The sequence below is a fragment of the Scyliorhinus torazame genome, chromosome 13 (genome assembly GCF_047496885.1).
Source record: "Scyliorhinus torazame isolate Kashiwa2021f chromosome 13, sScyTor2.1, whole genome shotgun sequence".
NCBI classification, from domain to species: Eukaryota; Metazoa; Chordata; class Chondrichthyes; order Carcharhiniformes; family Scyliorhinidae; genus Scyliorhinus; species Scyliorhinus torazame.
In genome coordinates, this window is record NC_092719.1 from 8418525 (window position 1) to 8435749 (window position 17225).

At 50.0% G+C, this 17225-nt stretch overlaps 1 protein-coding gene across 3 annotated transcripts in view; it reads right to left on the minus strand.

Moving 5' to 3' along the window:
* Window positions 1-16220, minus strand: part of prkcq (protein kinase C, theta) — a 292080-nt gene extending 275860 nt beyond the window's left edge. For 2 of the 3 annotated variants that reach the window (XM_072471030.1, XM_072471028.1), the window contains exon 1: window positions 15963-16220. The gene's annotated coding sequence lies outside the window, so the exon portion shown is untranslated. Of the gene's footprint in view, window positions 1-5930; window positions 6014-15962 lie in introns of those variants that run through there. The other variant, XM_072471029.1, reaches the window with a different exon arrangement.
* Window positions 16221-17225: the final 1005 nt, after the last annotated feature.

Here is a 17225-nt window from a genome sequence, read left to right on the forward strand (position 1 = left end):
GTCCATCATGATGTGTGTGTTTGAATATCATGACATCCCCCCTTTTTACAAAGATATGTGCCTACGTGGTAATAAATATGATCGTGTCGTGAGTGCATCTAAGAGTGTGTGTGTGTCGTGTGCAGCATGTGCATATGACGGAACTATGTACATGGGGCGATGTCGGGTGCGTCACATGAACCAAGTTGTACCATAACATAACATAAATGCGAACGAGAGAAGAAGAAAAAAAAAACTTGAACAGTTGTCCAGTCAGACGACATCTGGAACGATAAACAACAACAGGTTATCATGTAAAATTGTGCAACTTGTTAAACATATGAACGGTATTATAAGTCCAGTCTAATGGGCTTGCGACGAGTTCGGGTTGACCGTCAGGGTGGCACACCACTCATCGGCTGGATTGATGGCATTGACCTTGTTGACATCAATGACGGAAACTCGGAAGGCATCCTGGTCATCTGCATCACTTAACTGGAAGTCTTGATGCGTGGGCTGGACGGTCCTGACTCGTCTGCGAGGTTGTCGAGGATGCGCCGGATCCATGGGTTGAGCCGAACGACAGTGGGCTGCGTAGTGGCCCATCGTGCCACATCTGTGGCACTGTCGGTTTTTTGCAGGACATTGCCCTTTTAAATGTAGAGCTCCACAATTGCCGCACGTCATGACGTCACGGCGTTCATTGCGCCACTGCGCATGCGCAGTGCGATCTTGCGGTGGGCGCGCCTGCGCAGTGCGTCCCTCGTTGTGGCCGTTATTTTTGGCGCGCACCTGCGCGGGAGACCGCGAAAAGCGCGGGAAGCGGCCGCTGTCGTCCGGGCCGTGGGTCGGGAAGTAATCGACGGCCTGGATGCGTTCGACGTCGTGGGCGGCCTGGCTTGCCGATTCGACGGCTGGGGACCCCCTCCGTGCCAACTCGGACGCCTGAAATCGGGCAAAACGGCAGGTAGCATTTTCGTGGAGGACACAGGCTTCCACAGCAGACGCTAAGGTGAGGCTTTTCATTTTAAGAAGCTGCTGACGTAGGCCACTAGAGGCAACGCCAAAAACAATCTGGTCCCTGATCATGGACTCTGTGGTGGTGCCGTAACCGCAGGACTGCGCTAGAATCCGGAGGTGCGTCAAAAAGGGTTGAAAAAGCTCCTCCTTACCTTGCAGGCGTTGCTGAAAGAGGTATCTTTCAAAACTTTCATTTATTTCAACTTGAAAGTGCTGGTCCAGTTTGAGGATGACCGTGTCATATTTGGCTTGGTTTTCGCCTTCTTCGAACACCAGTGAGTTGAAGACGTCGGTGGCGTGCGGACCTGCGTAGAAGAGGAGCATTGCAATCTTCGTGTCATCCGAGACATTCTGTTTTTCGGTGGCACGGATGTACAGGTCAAATCGCTGCCTGTAGAGCTTCCAGTTGGTACCTAGGTTCCCCGCGACTTGCATCGGCTGCGGTTTGCCGGTGTGGTCCATGTCCAGAATGGCAGGTTGGTAGGCAGGTATCGATCCACTCCTGTACCATGTGGTGTTGGGTGTTCTGACACACAGATGAGCCAACACGGTTGCATATGGTACAACGCTACTTTATTTAAACTTACTATTTACAGTTTGGTCTTTGCACTCTGCACGTGGGGGGTTCCCTGCTTGTGATGTTTTAACAGCTCTTTCTTGTTCCCTTCTCCCCAGACCTACTGACCACCAGGTGTCGTGCTCGTGCTTTTTATGTGGTTGGTGTTCTTGTCTGTGATTGGTTGTGGTGTTGTGTACTCTGATTTGCCTGTTAGTGTGTCCATCATGATGTGTGTGTTTGAATATCATGACACCGGGCACTCACTGCTTTCAGAATAGAGCAGTTTTTTCAGAGAGAGAGAGAGGTCCCTGGCCAACCCACCAGGGGGTTAGCCGCCAGTTAACCACTTGATCCGTCTCCCTCCAAACCTGGGGCGAAATTCTCCGGATACGGCGCGATGTCCGCCGACTGGCGCCCAGAACGGCGCAAATCAGACGGGCATCGCGCCGCCCCAAAGGTGCGGAATGCTCCGCATCTTTGGGGGCCGAGCCCCAACATTGAGGGGCTAGGTCGGCGGCGGACGAATTTACGCCCCGCCAGCTGGCGGAAAAGGCCTTTGGTGCCCCGCCAGCTGGCGAGGAAATGACATCTCCGGGTGGCGCATGCGCGGGAGCGTCAGCAGCCGTTGACAGCTTCCCACGCATGCGCAGTGGAGAGAGTCTCTTCTGCCTCCGCCATGGTGGAGACCGTGGCGGAGGCGGAAGGGAAAGAGTGCCCCCACGGCACAGGCCCGCCCGCGGATCGATGGGCCCCGATCGCGGGCCAGGCCACCGTGGGGGCACCCCCAGGGCCAGATCGCCCCGCTCCCCCCCAGGACCCCGAAGCCCGTCCGCGCTGCCTTGTCCCGCCGGTAAGGTAGGTGGTTTAATTTACGCCGGTGGGACAGGCATTTTAGCGGCGGGACTTCGGCCCATCCGGGCCAGAGAATCGGGCGGGGGGGGGCCCGCCAACCGGCGCGGCGCGATTCCCGCCCCCGCCGAATCGCTGGTGCCGGAGACTTCAGCAACCGGCGGGGGTGGGATTCACGCCAGCCCCCGGCGATTCTCCGACCCGGTGGGGGGTCGGAGAATCTCGCCCCTGGTTCCTAAGATCCACTCGGTACCAAGAAGTCTGACCTCTCCTCTCCAGAAACAAACCTGGGACCACAGGCCGCTTCAACCTGGTCTTCTGCTTAAAGGCACATTCTGATTATGGGTCCACTGACCAAAATCAGTAACTGGCATTATTAGAAACTGTTAGTTTATCAGTATTGTAAACACTCTATTGCTTTGCCAGTAGTGTAAAGTCTATTGGCAGCACCAAATCCAATTGGGAGGTGTAGGTTCTATTACTTATACATTAGTTCATTTGCGCATATTGGAGAGGCGGGACAGGTGATGTGCTGTGATTGGAGGATGTTGGAGCTTCTGGATACCGGTGTGATCCAGGACAAACACCTCCGCAGTAAGTATCTATGGCTGCAGAAACTTCAGCTCAGAGTTACTCCCAGGTACAGCTGGAAGGAGGAACATTACCCTGACACATTATTCCAGGAGTTGGTCCCACCCCTGCGGATAGGGCCTTCTGATTTGGTCAGTGGTCAGGGACAGGAGGCTGTGAGTGCAAGTGAGGCCGGTAATGGGACCCAGAGGGGCAGGAGTGTCGGAGACTCGGCCCTTTCATTTGTCCAGCTGGCTTGAGGTTTTTTTTCAGCTTGCGTGGATGAGAGTGGGGGCTACTGACAATGACACTGTGATACAGGAAGTCAGCCAACTCAGGGGTATTTACCAGAGAACAGACTATACTAGATAAAAGCAAATTACTGCGGATGCCGGAATCTGAAACGAAAGAGAAAAATGCTGGAAAATCTCAGCAGGTCTGGCAGCCTCTGTAGGGAGAGAAAAGAGCTAACGTTTCGAGTTCAATGACTCTTTGTCAAAGCCCGACTGTACTAGACCATGAATTATGCAACAAGATGGGTGTAATGCTGTGGTGAATGTAAATATAGTTAATTCACCAGTTATGTTCTATGTTTGTAAATACAGTTAATTCACCAGTAATGTCCGATGTTATTAACCCGGTGGGTTTTATCTGTGGGCTATTGTATGGCTTCACCCGCAGGGGGAGATGTTGGAGCATGTACAGGCTCTGCCCATGGCTCCGCCCCTTTGAAGGAGTATAAGAGTGGGAGGGAGGAACTCAGGAAAATTACAATCACCAGGGAAGTGGTACTGAGTGAATTGTGGGAGTTGAGGGCTGACAAATCCCCGGGTCCTGATGGACTTCATCCCAGACTCTTAAAATACGTGGCTAGTGAGATAACTGGTTTTCATTTTCCAAAACTCCCTACATTCAGGGAAGGTCCCATTAGATTGGAAGATGGCAAATGTAACTCCTTTATTCAAAAATGGAGGCAGGCAGAAAGAAAAAAACTGCAGGCCAGTAGCTTAATTTATATCATAGGGAAAATGTAAGAAGTTATTATTAAAAGAGTTATAATAGCAAGGCACTTGGATAAATTCAAGGTAATCGGGCAGAGTCAACATGGTTTTGTGAAAGGGAAATCATGGTTGGAATTCTCCGGCCGTTGGAATTCTCTGTTCCCGCCATGGCACACCACGGCCATCGGGTTTCCTGGCGGTGTGGGGTGGCTTCAATGGGAAATCCCATTGGCAAGTGGAGGGAGCAGAAAATCTCCCGGCAAAATGGGTCTTTATCGGGTTGGCAAGATGTACGAGTGATGTGCCACAGGCAACGGTTCTAGGACCTCAACTGGTTACAATTGATGTAAATGACTTGGATGAAGGGCTTGAAGGGATGGTTGTCAACATTGCTGATGACATGAGTGTACACAGGAAAGTAAGCTGTGAACAGGACATAAGGAGGCTACAAAATGAGAGAGATGGTTAAAATGAGTGGACAAAGATCTGGCAAATGGTGTATCCTGTGAGAAAAATGGGAATTGTCCATTTTGGCCGACAGAATAAAAGAAAAACAGATGATCTAAATGGTGAGGGATTGCAGAACTCTGAGATTCAGAGGGAGCTGGGTGTCCCAGTGCTACCATGTCTATCTGGATAGAAGACTGGCTGATGGACAGGAGACCGAGAATTGGGATAAATGGGTCTTTTTCTGGATGGAAAGATGTAACTGGTGGGGTGTCACAGGGTTCAATCTTTGGCCCCCAGCTATTTACAATCTATATCAATGACTTGGATACAGGGATAGAAGGTTCTATAGCCAAATTTGCAGACGACACAAAAATAGGTGGGCCAGTAAGTTGCAATGAAGAAATAAGAACCTTGCAAAATGGATATAGATCGGTGAGGAGATCGGCCAAAATGTGGCAGATGGAGTTTAACGTGAATAAGTGTGAGGTCATGCATTTTGGTCGGAAAGATGGGAAGGCAACTTATTATCGAAATGGGGAGAGACTTTGTGGCGCTCCGGTACAGAGGGATCTGGGGGTCCTTGTTCATGAGTTTTCAGGAAACTAGCATGCAGGTATAGAAGATAATAAAGAAAGAGAATGGAATGCTGGCATTTATAGCGAAAGGAATAGAATGTAAAGGTAAGGAAGTGTTGCTGCAACTGTACAAGGCGTTGGTGAGACCGCACCTGTACTCTTGTGCACCGTTATTTGAGGAAAGATGTAATGGCATTGGAGGCAGTTCAGAGGAGGTTCACTAAGTTTATTCCAGAGACGAGGGGTTTATTTTATGAAGAGGGATTGAATAGTGTAGGCCTGTACTCTCTCGAGTTCAGAAGAATGAGAGGAGGTCAAATTGAGGTATACAAGATGCTAAAAGGTGTGGATAAAGTAGACGTGGAGCAGATGCTTCCTCTTGTGGGGAAATCTAAATGGTGAGGTCACAGTCTCAGGATAAGAGATAGTAAATTTAAAACGTAGTTGAGAAGAAACTACTTCTCCCAAAGGGTGAATCTGTGGAATTCGCGACCCCAAAGTGCCGTGGATGCTGGGACAGTGGATAAATTTAAGGGGAGTTAGACAGATTTTTAATTGGTAATGGGTTATGGCGAACTGGCAGGAGGGTTGAGTTGAGGCCAGGATGAGATCACCCATGATCGAATGGCGGAGCAGACTCGATGGGCCGAATGGCCTAATTCTGCTCCCGTATCTTATGAACATATGAGCACCACTCCCTTGACTGACTGCCCTGGCAATATCACTCCTTCACATATCCACCAGCTTTCAACAACCCACAAAATGATAGAAAATGTTTGCAACCCCCCCCTCTTGCCACTCCATGCTGATCTATTCGGCCCAGCCAAGGTACGACTCCCATCAAGAAAACCAGTCTGGAAAAATCCTTCCAACAGGAGTTGCTCCTGGATGAACGAGTAGGAATCATTGAACATGACAAACAAATACCTGGTCTCAAACCCAATCCAACAGCTGCCTGATTCCGAGCTTCCGAGGAAAGAATGGTTTAACCTGAACAAGTTCAGAACTGGGCACGGCCCCTGCTTGGCCACCCTCCACAGATGTGGCATTAGTGCCAGCCCCCTAGGTGCCTGCGGGAGAGAGAAAACTGTCACCACATTACAGAAGAATGTCCAGCCCAGAGACTCAGCGGAGGCCCATCCGTAACCAACACAGCAGCACAGGAAGAAGCTGCTTGGCTTAGGGACGTTGCATTCACTAAATAAATAAAAAGTGCGTGAATCACAATAGGCGAGTAGGCAGGTACAGCAAGCAATTAGGAAAGTGAATAGAATATTATCATTTATTGCAAGGGGAATTGATTACAGAAGTAGGGAGGTTATGCTCCAGTTTTACAGCGGCACTAGGGCGACCACATTTGGAGTACTGTGTGCAGTATCGGTCTCCTTATTTAAGGAAGGGTGTAAATGTGTTGGAAGCAGTTCAGAGAAGGTTGACGAGAATAATACCAGGAACGGACGGGTCGTCTTATGAGGAAAAGTTGGAGAGACTAGGAATGTATCCGCTGGTGTTTCGAAGAATTATGGGTGACTTGATTGAAACATGTAAGATGCTGAAGAGTAGTGACAGGGTGAGTGTGCAGAGTATCAGTGGGCTTCTCCCTTCTGGGGGACTAAGTCCCCACGCCGGCGGGAGAACTAGCGGCAACCGCTCCGGCATCAACAGACCCCGAAAGTGTGGAACTCTCCGCACTTTCGGGGGCTAGGTGGATGGCGGAGGGGTTTGCGCCGCTCCAGCCGGCGCCGAGGGGACTGCGCAAGTTCGCGCATGCGCCGAAGGGCTGGCCATTCTCTTTGCGCCGTCCATGGCGGAGCCCTACAGGGGCCGACGCAGAAGGAAGAAGTGGCCCCACGGAACAGGCCTGCCCGCAGATCAGTGGACTCCGATCGCGGGCCAGGCCATCGTGGGGGCCCACCCCGGGGTCGGACACCCTGCACCCCTCCCGAGGACCGCCCCCGCTGACTTACCTGCCAGGTCCCGCCGTGTGGGACCATGCGTAACCCACGCCGGCGGGACTGGCCAAACACGGACGACCGCTCGGCCCATCGGGGCCCGGAGAATTGCTGGGGGTGGAGGGGGGGGGGGGGCGCTGCCAACGGCCCCCGACGTGCGTGGCGTGAACCAGGCCCCCGTCTGAAAAGCGGTGCCGGAGAATTCGGCAGCTGGCGGCGGGGCGGGATTCACGACCTGGCCCGAGGGGGGGGGTCGGAGAATCCCGCCCGATGTTTCCAGCTTTGGAAGAATCTAGAACCAGGGGGTCACTGTTTAAAAATAAGGAGTCGCCTATTTAAAACTGGGATGAGGCAAAATGCTTTCTCTCATAGAATCAGGAGCCTTTGGAACTCTTTTCCTGAAAAGGTGGAGGAAGCAGAGTCTTTGAATATTTTTTAGACAGAAGTGGCTAGATTCTTGGTAAGCAGGGGACGGGGAGTAGGGGGAGGTGATCGGTAATGGTGCTGGGGGGAGGGAGCGTGCAGATTTGAGGTTGGTATCAGATCTGCCATGATCTTATGAAATGGGGTGAGGAGCCAAATGGCTCACGTCTGCGCCTTTTGCGTATATTTGCATGTTCACATTTTTCTAAATTCCAGGGAGTAGAGGCCTAGTCCACTCAATCTTTTTTTGCGGGATAATTCCCTCATTCAGGAATCAGTTTCGTGAACCTTCACCGCGGCAGGTTTATCCATTCGTAGCTATGGAGACCAAAGGTTTGCACAGTATTCCAGGTGTGATCTTACCAAAGGTTTGTACCATCACAGTGCATCTTCTTTCATCGCTTACTTCAATCCTCTTGAAATAAATGGGTGATGCAAATCAGTGGTGGTTTAGAAGCTGAACGTTAAGGCAGTTTGCAACGGAGCAAGTGCATCACAACACTTTTGCTACAAATGGAAACGCTATTGCTTGCTAACCCGAGTCCACAGAATATGATACATTACCGGCATTTTGTTCCCTTGCTTTGTAATTGTAAATGTTTCATAATCAGCTTGAATAGGTCATTTGGAAACATTTCCATCATAATGAATCCTTGATAGTTTTTAGGGAGATTACTTCAGTCAAGTACTTACACTGGAGGGGGTGACAATTACCTCACCAGCCCAAAACAAATGATAATAAAATGGCAAATCAGTTTACACTCTGCCGATTTTCAATGGCAAAAGCAGGCGTTATATTTTTACATTGAAATGTGTTCAGAAACGGGCCATTTACTTTAATAGGACTTTACAAAATTCTGGCGGAAAATAGGGACCATGCACGAAGGGACGAGCGAAGATCAGCTTTTTCATTGAATAAGTAAGAGTGGGAGTGGGCCAGTTGGCCCCTCGAGCCAGTCCCACCATTCAGCTGCTACCTACCAAGGGCAGCATGGTAGCATTGTGGATAGCACAATTGTTTCACAGCTCCAGGGTCCTAGGTTCGATTCCGGCTTGGGTCACTGTCTGTGCGGAGTCTGCACATCCTCCCCGTGTGTGCGTGGGTTTCCTCCGGGTGCTCCGGTTTCCTCCCACAGTCCAAAAATGTGCAGGTTAGGTGGATTGGCCATACTAAATTGCCCTTAGTGTCAAAAATTGCCCTTAGTGTTGGGTGGGGTTACTGGGTTATGGGGATAGGGTGGAGGTGTTGACCTTGGGTAGGGTGCTCTTTCCAAGAGCCGGTGCAGACTCGATGGGCCGAATGGCCTCCTTCTGCACTGTAACTTCTATGATAATCTATGAAACCATTTGACTAGATCATGGCTAAACTTTTGCTTCAGGTTCAAAGGACAAAATGGCTTATTCCTCCTCCTAATTCTTATGTTCTTAATGTAAAGAACAACTTCTGTAAGATATTCCAGCGGTACTGATAAAGAGACAGCACTCAAAGCCAGCAGTGGAGAGAGAGGCTGATCACAATGTCATGCCCAGTGAAGGACTATCTTACTCATAACTTCAAACACGGGCTGCATCCAGTACATCATTTCTGGAACTGGCTGCCTTTTAAAAATGGACGTCAAAGGTCAGGTGACTTTTGTAATTTCTGCACAGACAATGGATTAATTCCAGTCTCATTCATGGAAATAGGTTTCTCGGGTGCAAAGGGACCATCCTCACCAGCTCAATGGCAGCGATCCAACAATGGCTGCCAGACATGTCAGAGGATTAAGGATGGAATATCAAATATGGTCGTCCAGTGAGCTAATCATAGCTGGTATGTTGATGGGCTGTCGATCATTCCCTCATTGCGTATCAATCACACTGGCTCCAGCCCATTATGTAGACAATGGAAAGCACTGAAACCTACCATCATGTGACTGAAACTGGCTGCAGATACCAAATCTATTATCCCAAGAACCAGAGAGAAACTAGTCAATCTACAAATAACACCCTCTTCAGAATATGAACTGCAGAAGGAGGCAGTAACAGCTATTTGAACCTGGGGACTGTTCCTTAAAACTCTCACAACTTGATTCCTATTCCAAGTCCATTTGTTAAAAAAACATGACCTCCCGCTAAGAACAACTACATATGACTACCTCACAACCTACCGAACATCCATCTCGGGAGCAAATCTTACCATAATCCCTGATATATGACTACGGCTAATACAACTACCTAACCTATCCTATCAGAGTAAGACACCACTTTTAACCACCCCACAATGATTGTTTTTCCATAAAACATGAACTATTCTTTTGTTTATAACTTGTAAAAGTGCACTATTCGCTTGAACTGTATCTTTCTTGTGTGTGTGCATGAGTGTGGGAATGTGCGCGTATGAGTGATGTAGCAATTAGACTTGCAGGATAAATGTATGAATACATAACCCACTTGATTTAAACCCTCAAAAGCTTGCTGCTATTATTTAAATTGAACATGCATTTCCTACAGTAAGCTAAAACATGAACCATGAACTATTCTCTTGAACTGTATATTTCTTGTGTGTGTGCGCACGTGTGCGTGTGAGTGATGTAGCATTTAGACTTTCAGGGTGAATGTATGAGTAGAAAGTTCACTTGATTTAAACCCTCAAAAGCTTGCTGCTGTTTTTTTTAAAAATCGACCATGCACACCCTGGGAGCGAAGAAACATACACACCTTCATTTTGATCAAAACAAACACATTGATTATGCAAGGTGCAATGTTTCACTTCTCCCCCAACCATGTCTGTAACAACAAGGCGAAAATGGTTACAATGAAGATGGCGATAATATGGGACAGTTCCAACATATGTCTGCATTCATGGCTCTCCAACAGTAGCTCATTGAAGAGCGCACCACCTAAGCAATCCCCACTCCTCTGCACTAACAATCTTGTCTATTGTCAATCTAAATCTTCCAGTCTTCAATGTACTACAGCTGCCAACATGAGGATGATTATCATAGAATTTACAGAGCAGAAGGAGGCCATTCAGCCCATCGAGTCTGCACCGGCTCTTGGAAAGAGCACCCTACCCAAGGTCAACACCGCCACCCTATCCCCATAACCCAGTAACCCCACCCAACACTAAGGGCAATTTTGGACACTAAGGGCAATTTATCATGGCCAATCCACCTAACCTGCACATCTTTGGACTGTGGGAGGAAACCGGAGCACCCGGAGGAAACCCCCACACACACGGGGAGGATGTGCAGACTCCGCACAGACAGTGACCCAAGCCAGAATCGAACGTGGGACCCTGGAGCTGTGAAGCAATTGTGCTATCCACAAGGCTACCGTGCTGCCCCTGACTGCCATTGACATGGAGCTATGTCATATCATTCGCATTGATTTATGTCAGAGTAGGTTATATGAGGTCGGTTAGGCATTTGGACCCCACTGACACTTCGATATTGTGACCTGGAATTTCATCTTTGGGAAGCAGGAATCAGGAGTATTCTCAGCTTGGCCCGCCTGCCTTGGGAGGAAGTGCTGGAATGAGGCCATCCAACCCAGGAAAAGGCATGTAGGCAGCCACAGGGGCTACCAGGTGTGGGGGTGGACTGCTTAGAAGGCCCGGATCAAGGCTTAGTCTCAGTTAAGATAACATCACAAAGACTCTGCAGCCCTCATTCCTCATGCCCACTCACCCTCCAAAAGCTTGCCATGATCACCCATGCCACCTCATGCCCCCATCCACCCCCATGGGCCCCTCATGCCTTGTATACAAATCTCAGCCATTCGTCCACCTGGAAACTCACAAGACATGGATGCTATGATGGTGGTAGAATCATAGAATCCCTACAGTGGAGAAGGGGGCCATTCAGCCCATTGAGTCTGCACCGGCCCCCTGAAACAGCACCCCATCTGGGACCAAACTGCACACTATCCCCGTAATCCAACAACGGGCCAGCTTAGCATGGCCAATCCACCTGACCTGCACATCTTTGGACTGTGGGAGGAAACCGGAGCACCCGGAGGAAACCTACACAAACACGGCAAATTCTACACAGACAGTCACCCAAAGTCGGAAAAGGCGAAGACAGGGGGGCAGAATCCCAGAGATCTTGGGCGTCATTCTCCGCCGGCGGGAGTCTCCGTTTTGCCGGCGCCCGGGGGTTTCCCGACGGCGTGGGGCTGCCCCACAATGGGAAACCCCATTGACCGGCCGGTGTTACGGAGACTCCCGCCGGCCGGTCGGGGCAGAAATGTGGCGGGGCGGGTAGGAGAATTTCGCCCCTGAGTCCTTACCCCATCTGAGGAATGGGCCCTGGAGATTGCGCAGTTGCCTAAGGAGAGAGCAGTCACCGACAATGAGGTTGGTCTGAACCAGGGCGGTGAGGGTCCACTGTCTCTTCATCCAAATGACATGTCTTAAGTGAGGTGTTGATATCCCACTAAGCATCCTTCCCTCTCACTGATCCCATGTCCATTCTTTTGCAGGATCACCATCTGATGTCCAGCATGTCGCCTCGCTGCTGTTCCAGATTGTGGAGGGCACAACAGACCACCACAAAGTGGGAGACCCTCTGGGGGGGGTGTACTGTAGAGACCCGCCAATGTGGTCCAGGCATTGGAACTGCATTTTGAACAGCCCGATGCACCCCGCAATGGCAGCATGGGTGGCAATGTGGGCCATATTATATCGGGACTCCGCCTCGGTCTCAGACCTCCACTCCTGCATCATCAACCATGGCCTTAGCAAGTACCCATTAACCCCACAAGCTAATCCATAATCCTGGGGTGGTCCTCCAAGATACCAGGCAAAGTTGCCCTGCCCGCTCCCAGGGTAGTGGGCACACACATGCATGATCCTCCGGAGGTGCTCGCACAGGATCTGAACATTCAGGGAGAAGAACCTCTTGCTGTCAATACATAGAAGACAGGGGCAGGAGGAGGCCTTTTGACCCTTCGAGCCTGCTCCGCCATTCATCACCATCATGGCTGATCATCCAACTCAATAGCCTAATCCTGCTTTCTCCACATAGCCTTTGATCCCATTCTCCCCAAGTGCTGTATCCAGCCACTTCTTGAATATATTCAAAGTTTTAGAATCAACTACTTCCTGTGGTAATGAATTCCACAGGCTCACCACTCTTTCTGAGAAGAAATGTCTCCTTATCTCGGTCCGAAATGGTTGACCCTGAATCCTCAGACTGTGACCCCTGATTCTGGACACGCCCATCATTGGTAACATCTTCCCTGCATCTACCCTGCTCAGTCCTATTAAAATTTTATAAGTCTCTATGAGATCCCCCCTCATTCTTCTGAACTCCAGGGCACTCCTTGATGACCCGGTGCTTCCCGGGCCTGGGGCAGCCCGGAGATGGCGGTGAATCCTGCAGTCCCGGCATGTTGGTGGGCCTGGTCCAGTCTGAAGGTGATGTAGTCGGATGCCCGGGCATATAGAGCATCCGTCAGGAATTGGAGAAGAAGAGAGACTAATAATCAGTTAGGTCTTCCATCACGGGACCGTCAAATGCCCCGAGACTCCCCCAACCCTAAGCATGGTTTTCTCACCTTCACTCAGCGAGTCAGTTCTGCTGGCATACCTCGCTCTGCACACTCACTCCCAACCAGATCAGGAACCCCGAGGTCCCAGACCTCTGCCAGCATCACTAGGGAGGTCGTGCTCAGCTGTCCACCCCTCATCCAGACACTTACCCTCTAGTCCCAAGAGGGTCCTTGGTGGTGAAGACCTGCTCTTTACTGTTTGTTGGAAGCTGCTTCTATGGTGCTGACTATGGTGCTCCTAGAGTTCAGACACACTGTTCAGGATTCAAAGGTTGCAGGAAATCCAGTCCTCTAATCATCCTCTGAGACATGGCACCTGTTCTTTCGAGGAGGCACTTGCAAGTTCAGGAGTGTGAAGCACTCTCACAATGAACAAGGCTAATTCCTCATTTTAAATGGACTTCAGCTGTGAAGCTAGAGGCTCCTCACAGTCGAAGGGGGTGAGATTAACTTTCAGGAGAGCAGCTGCAGCAGGACTCTGTCTTGGGAGAGTTTGGTAGGACAGGCAGGCTGCAGCTGTAATTGCCCCTGCTTGATGGGTAGCACGGTAACACAGTGGTTAGCACTGTCGCTTCACAGCTCCAGCGTCCCAGGTTCGAGTCCCGGATTGGGTCACTGTCTGTGCGGAGTCCGCACGTTCTCCCCGTGTCTGTGTGGGTTTCCTCCGGGTGCTCCGGTTTCCTCCCGCAGTCCAAAGGTGAGCTGGTTAGGTTGATTGGCTGTGCTAAATTGCCCTTAGAGTCCAAAAAGGTTGGGTGGGGTTACTGGGTTGTGGGATGGGATGGAGCTGTGGGCTTAAGTAGGGTGCTCTTTCCAAGGGTCAGTGCAGACCCAATGGACCGAATGGCCTCCTTCTGCACTGTAAATTCTATGATTCTATGATTTCCTCCGGTTGCTCCGGTTTCCTCCCACAAGTCCCCAAAGACGTGCTTGTTAGGTGAATTGGACATTTTGAATGCTCTCTCTGTGTACCCGAACAGCCGCTGAAATGTGGCGACTAGGGATTTTTCACAGTAACTTCATTGCAGTGTTAATGTAAGCCTACTTGTGACAATAAAGATTGTTATTGTATTATTACAATGGGAAATCCCATTGGCGGGCTGGCGGGCCGGGGAATCCCGCTGCCGGCGGGGGTTGGGGGATGCACCAGAAAACAAGTGCGGCGGAATGGAGAATCCCGCCCAGGATTTTTTAAAACGTGACAGCAGCAGTCATACACACACTAACCCAGGCTTTTAACTCTGACTGCACCAAATACATGCAATACAATTTATCTGAAATTCCCACATTTATCACAGCCCAGACAACCATTGTGTGTATGTGTGCCTATCAATGCTTTATAGCCTCGTGCATCTCTCCCAGTCAGCACAACCCTTTATCAAGAAAGCTAGTCAAATACTAGTTTCTACCTTGAGAATATTTAATCACAGTTTTAAGGGAGTTATTCTAACCCTGCCTAAATTACTGCTCAGTTGGTATTTGGAATATTACCTGCAATTCTGAACACAACACCTCCAAAAAGAATCACAGCAGCGAAGGAGGCCATTCAGCCTATTGAGTCTCTGCCAGCTCTTTCGGAGAACAACCCAGTTAGCTCCTCTCTCCCACCGTTTCCCCATTTTTCTGCAATTTTGTTCTTTCAAGAATTTATCTAATTCTCTTTCCGAAAGCCACTATATTTCCACCGGCCTATCAGACAGAACATTCCAAATCCCAAACATCCGTTACATCAAATAGATTTCTTGTGAACACCTCTGATTCTTTTGCCAATCACCTTAAATCTAATGTATTCTGGTAATCAGTCATTCGACCATTGGAAACAGTTTCTCTTTAGTCACTTTATGTAAATCCTTCATGGTTTTATAAAATCCAGGGGCCGGGATTCTCCAATCCCGCAGCCAGGTTCTGACGTGAACCACGCCGGCGTCAATGGCCCTCGATTGTCAGGTATTCACCCCTTCCTCGGGGGCTAGGTCGGCGCTGCACGGCTCCACTGCTCCAGCGGAGTGGCTCCACTGCTCCAGCCGGCGCTGCACGGCCGACATGATTCCGTGCATGTGCTTGGGTTCATGACTCCGCGCTGGCCCCTGGGCAATATGGCGGAGCCCTACAGGGGCCCGGTATGTAGGCCCCGATCACAGGCCAGGCCACCGTGGAGACCCCCCCGGGTCAGATCCCGCCGCTGGAGTTTCATTTTAGTTCAAAGAAATGGCTGCGACACAAAGTTCCCAGTCAAGCCTAAGGGGACAGGCGGTCCCTGTGAGGGCCGGCTTTTGAACTGAGAGATATTAAGCCCCAGCTCCGTCCACTAACAGAGAAGCTTGAATTGTACAGGATCTCTCAGGGAGATCGATCGGTGTATTCCCATGAATCTCATCAGGGTTATTACTGATTTTTAAATTTTCTATCAATATGATGGGCCACTGGGATTGGATGGAAAGACAGAGCTGGGCATAAGGGACGTGAGGGGCAATAGGAGGTGGGGTGGAAAGGCAGAGTTTGGCATGGGTGCATTTGGGGCCATGGGAAGGGCAGAGCTTGACATGTGGGGATGAGGGACAACCTTTGAACTTACTTTTAAAAAGGTCCCCACATTCTAATAAAGTGATGTTTGGTTTAATAGTTCCCTTTGACTAGAATTCCCGACTCCTCAGGGGGCTCCTGCACCACGACGCTTTAAAAACCTGGCCGACTCCATGACGATTTTGGAGTACGAGTATATGCCTAGCTCAGACAGGTTGGGAGCCGGATCCAGGATTTTGACAGGAACCAGTCCGCGTCCTTTAAAGTCACTCCCCAAAATCGGACAGCCTCGGGATAGGGGTCGGGAATCTCAGAATCAGGAACCACCTACCATTTTTAAAGTGCTAAATTATTTCAAGAGGAAATTGGATTGGTACTTGAGGGAAACAAACCTGCAGGGCCGCAGGGACAGGGACAGACTGGATTGCTCGACAGAGAGCCACCATGGACCCGCTGGACCAAATGGCCGTCCTCCTGCTGTGCCATAGTGACGCTCTCACTCTAAGACAATGGAAATGATACCCACCTGTGATTATTTTGTTGTGAGTGTATCCAAACATGGTGGCACGTTCGTACAGAGGAATGTCGGCTGCTGCCCTACACAAGGCGGAAGCATCACTTTTGAGATTTATCTCCGCATTCCTCTGATGGCTAACTTGGTCACTGGACCAAGGCGTTGCAGAGCACCATCGTGGCATAAATATCTGGGTGAGACTTAAGCCAACCTCAACCTGTGAAAGGAAAGAGGTAAATAAAGGGGCTGGACCTGGGCCAAATTTCGACAAGGCCCGTTATATATTTGAGAGCATCACAAGGAGCCATTCTCAGTTATTAAGCCAATGGTGTCGCAATGGGATGCTGCTTGTTGCTAAGTTAATGATGTCATAATAACTTGCCCTCCTGTTGCTAAGGTGACGGCGTCATAATCAGCCGGTCCTTATGACGCTGCTGTAATGTCAATAATTGGCTACCCCCTACTGATGGTCTGAAAAGGTGAATAAACATTGGGCAGGGTTCTCTGTGCTGTCAGACCCATTTTCTGGCACCCCGCACCCCCCCCCGACGGCAGCGGGACCCTCCGTCCCGGCAGCCGGCCAATGGGGTTTGGGGAAATCCGCGGGCGTGAGTGTGCTGCCGGCGAAGCAGGGGGATCCCGCGATGGAGAATCCTGGCCATTGTCTGTCAGGTTGTGATGCAGAAGATTGAGTTAAATTGGGTATGAATTGCCCACGAAGCCCAGCATTCTCAAGTGAAAAGTCAAGTTTTTATTTCTATTGGTCCACGAGTGCATTGGATTTTGTTGAAGCATCTACAGCATTTGTGCTGGAATTGCTCCCAGTTACAGAAGCAGCTCTTTGCAATCACAAATAAAGGACATTGTGTGACTGTAGCGCACAAAGACTCCGTGAGACGAATAGAGTGAAGTCGATGAGGCTTTTATTAAGCGTGTCTGTTCCCCCGCAGCTCGATAGTAGAATGGCCTGCGGGGGAGGACTCCGGCTTCTTATACTCCGCCTTCAGGGCGGAACTAGAGGTCAACGGCCAACCAGGACCCGGGATCTGTCAGCCAATGACATTAGGGCTTCCAGTCCCACATGACCCCTAATACATACTACCACATTCACCCCTTGTCAAAAATGAACCCGGCGGGGTGATGCTTCGCATGGTGGTAAGGGTTTACAGGGCTGGTCCTGGGAGGAAAACATTCATATGGCAATACAGTATGTACAATTTTGTCCTGTTTCAACTATTTACAGAAGGTATCGGGAGAAAAGCAAAATGTTATTGT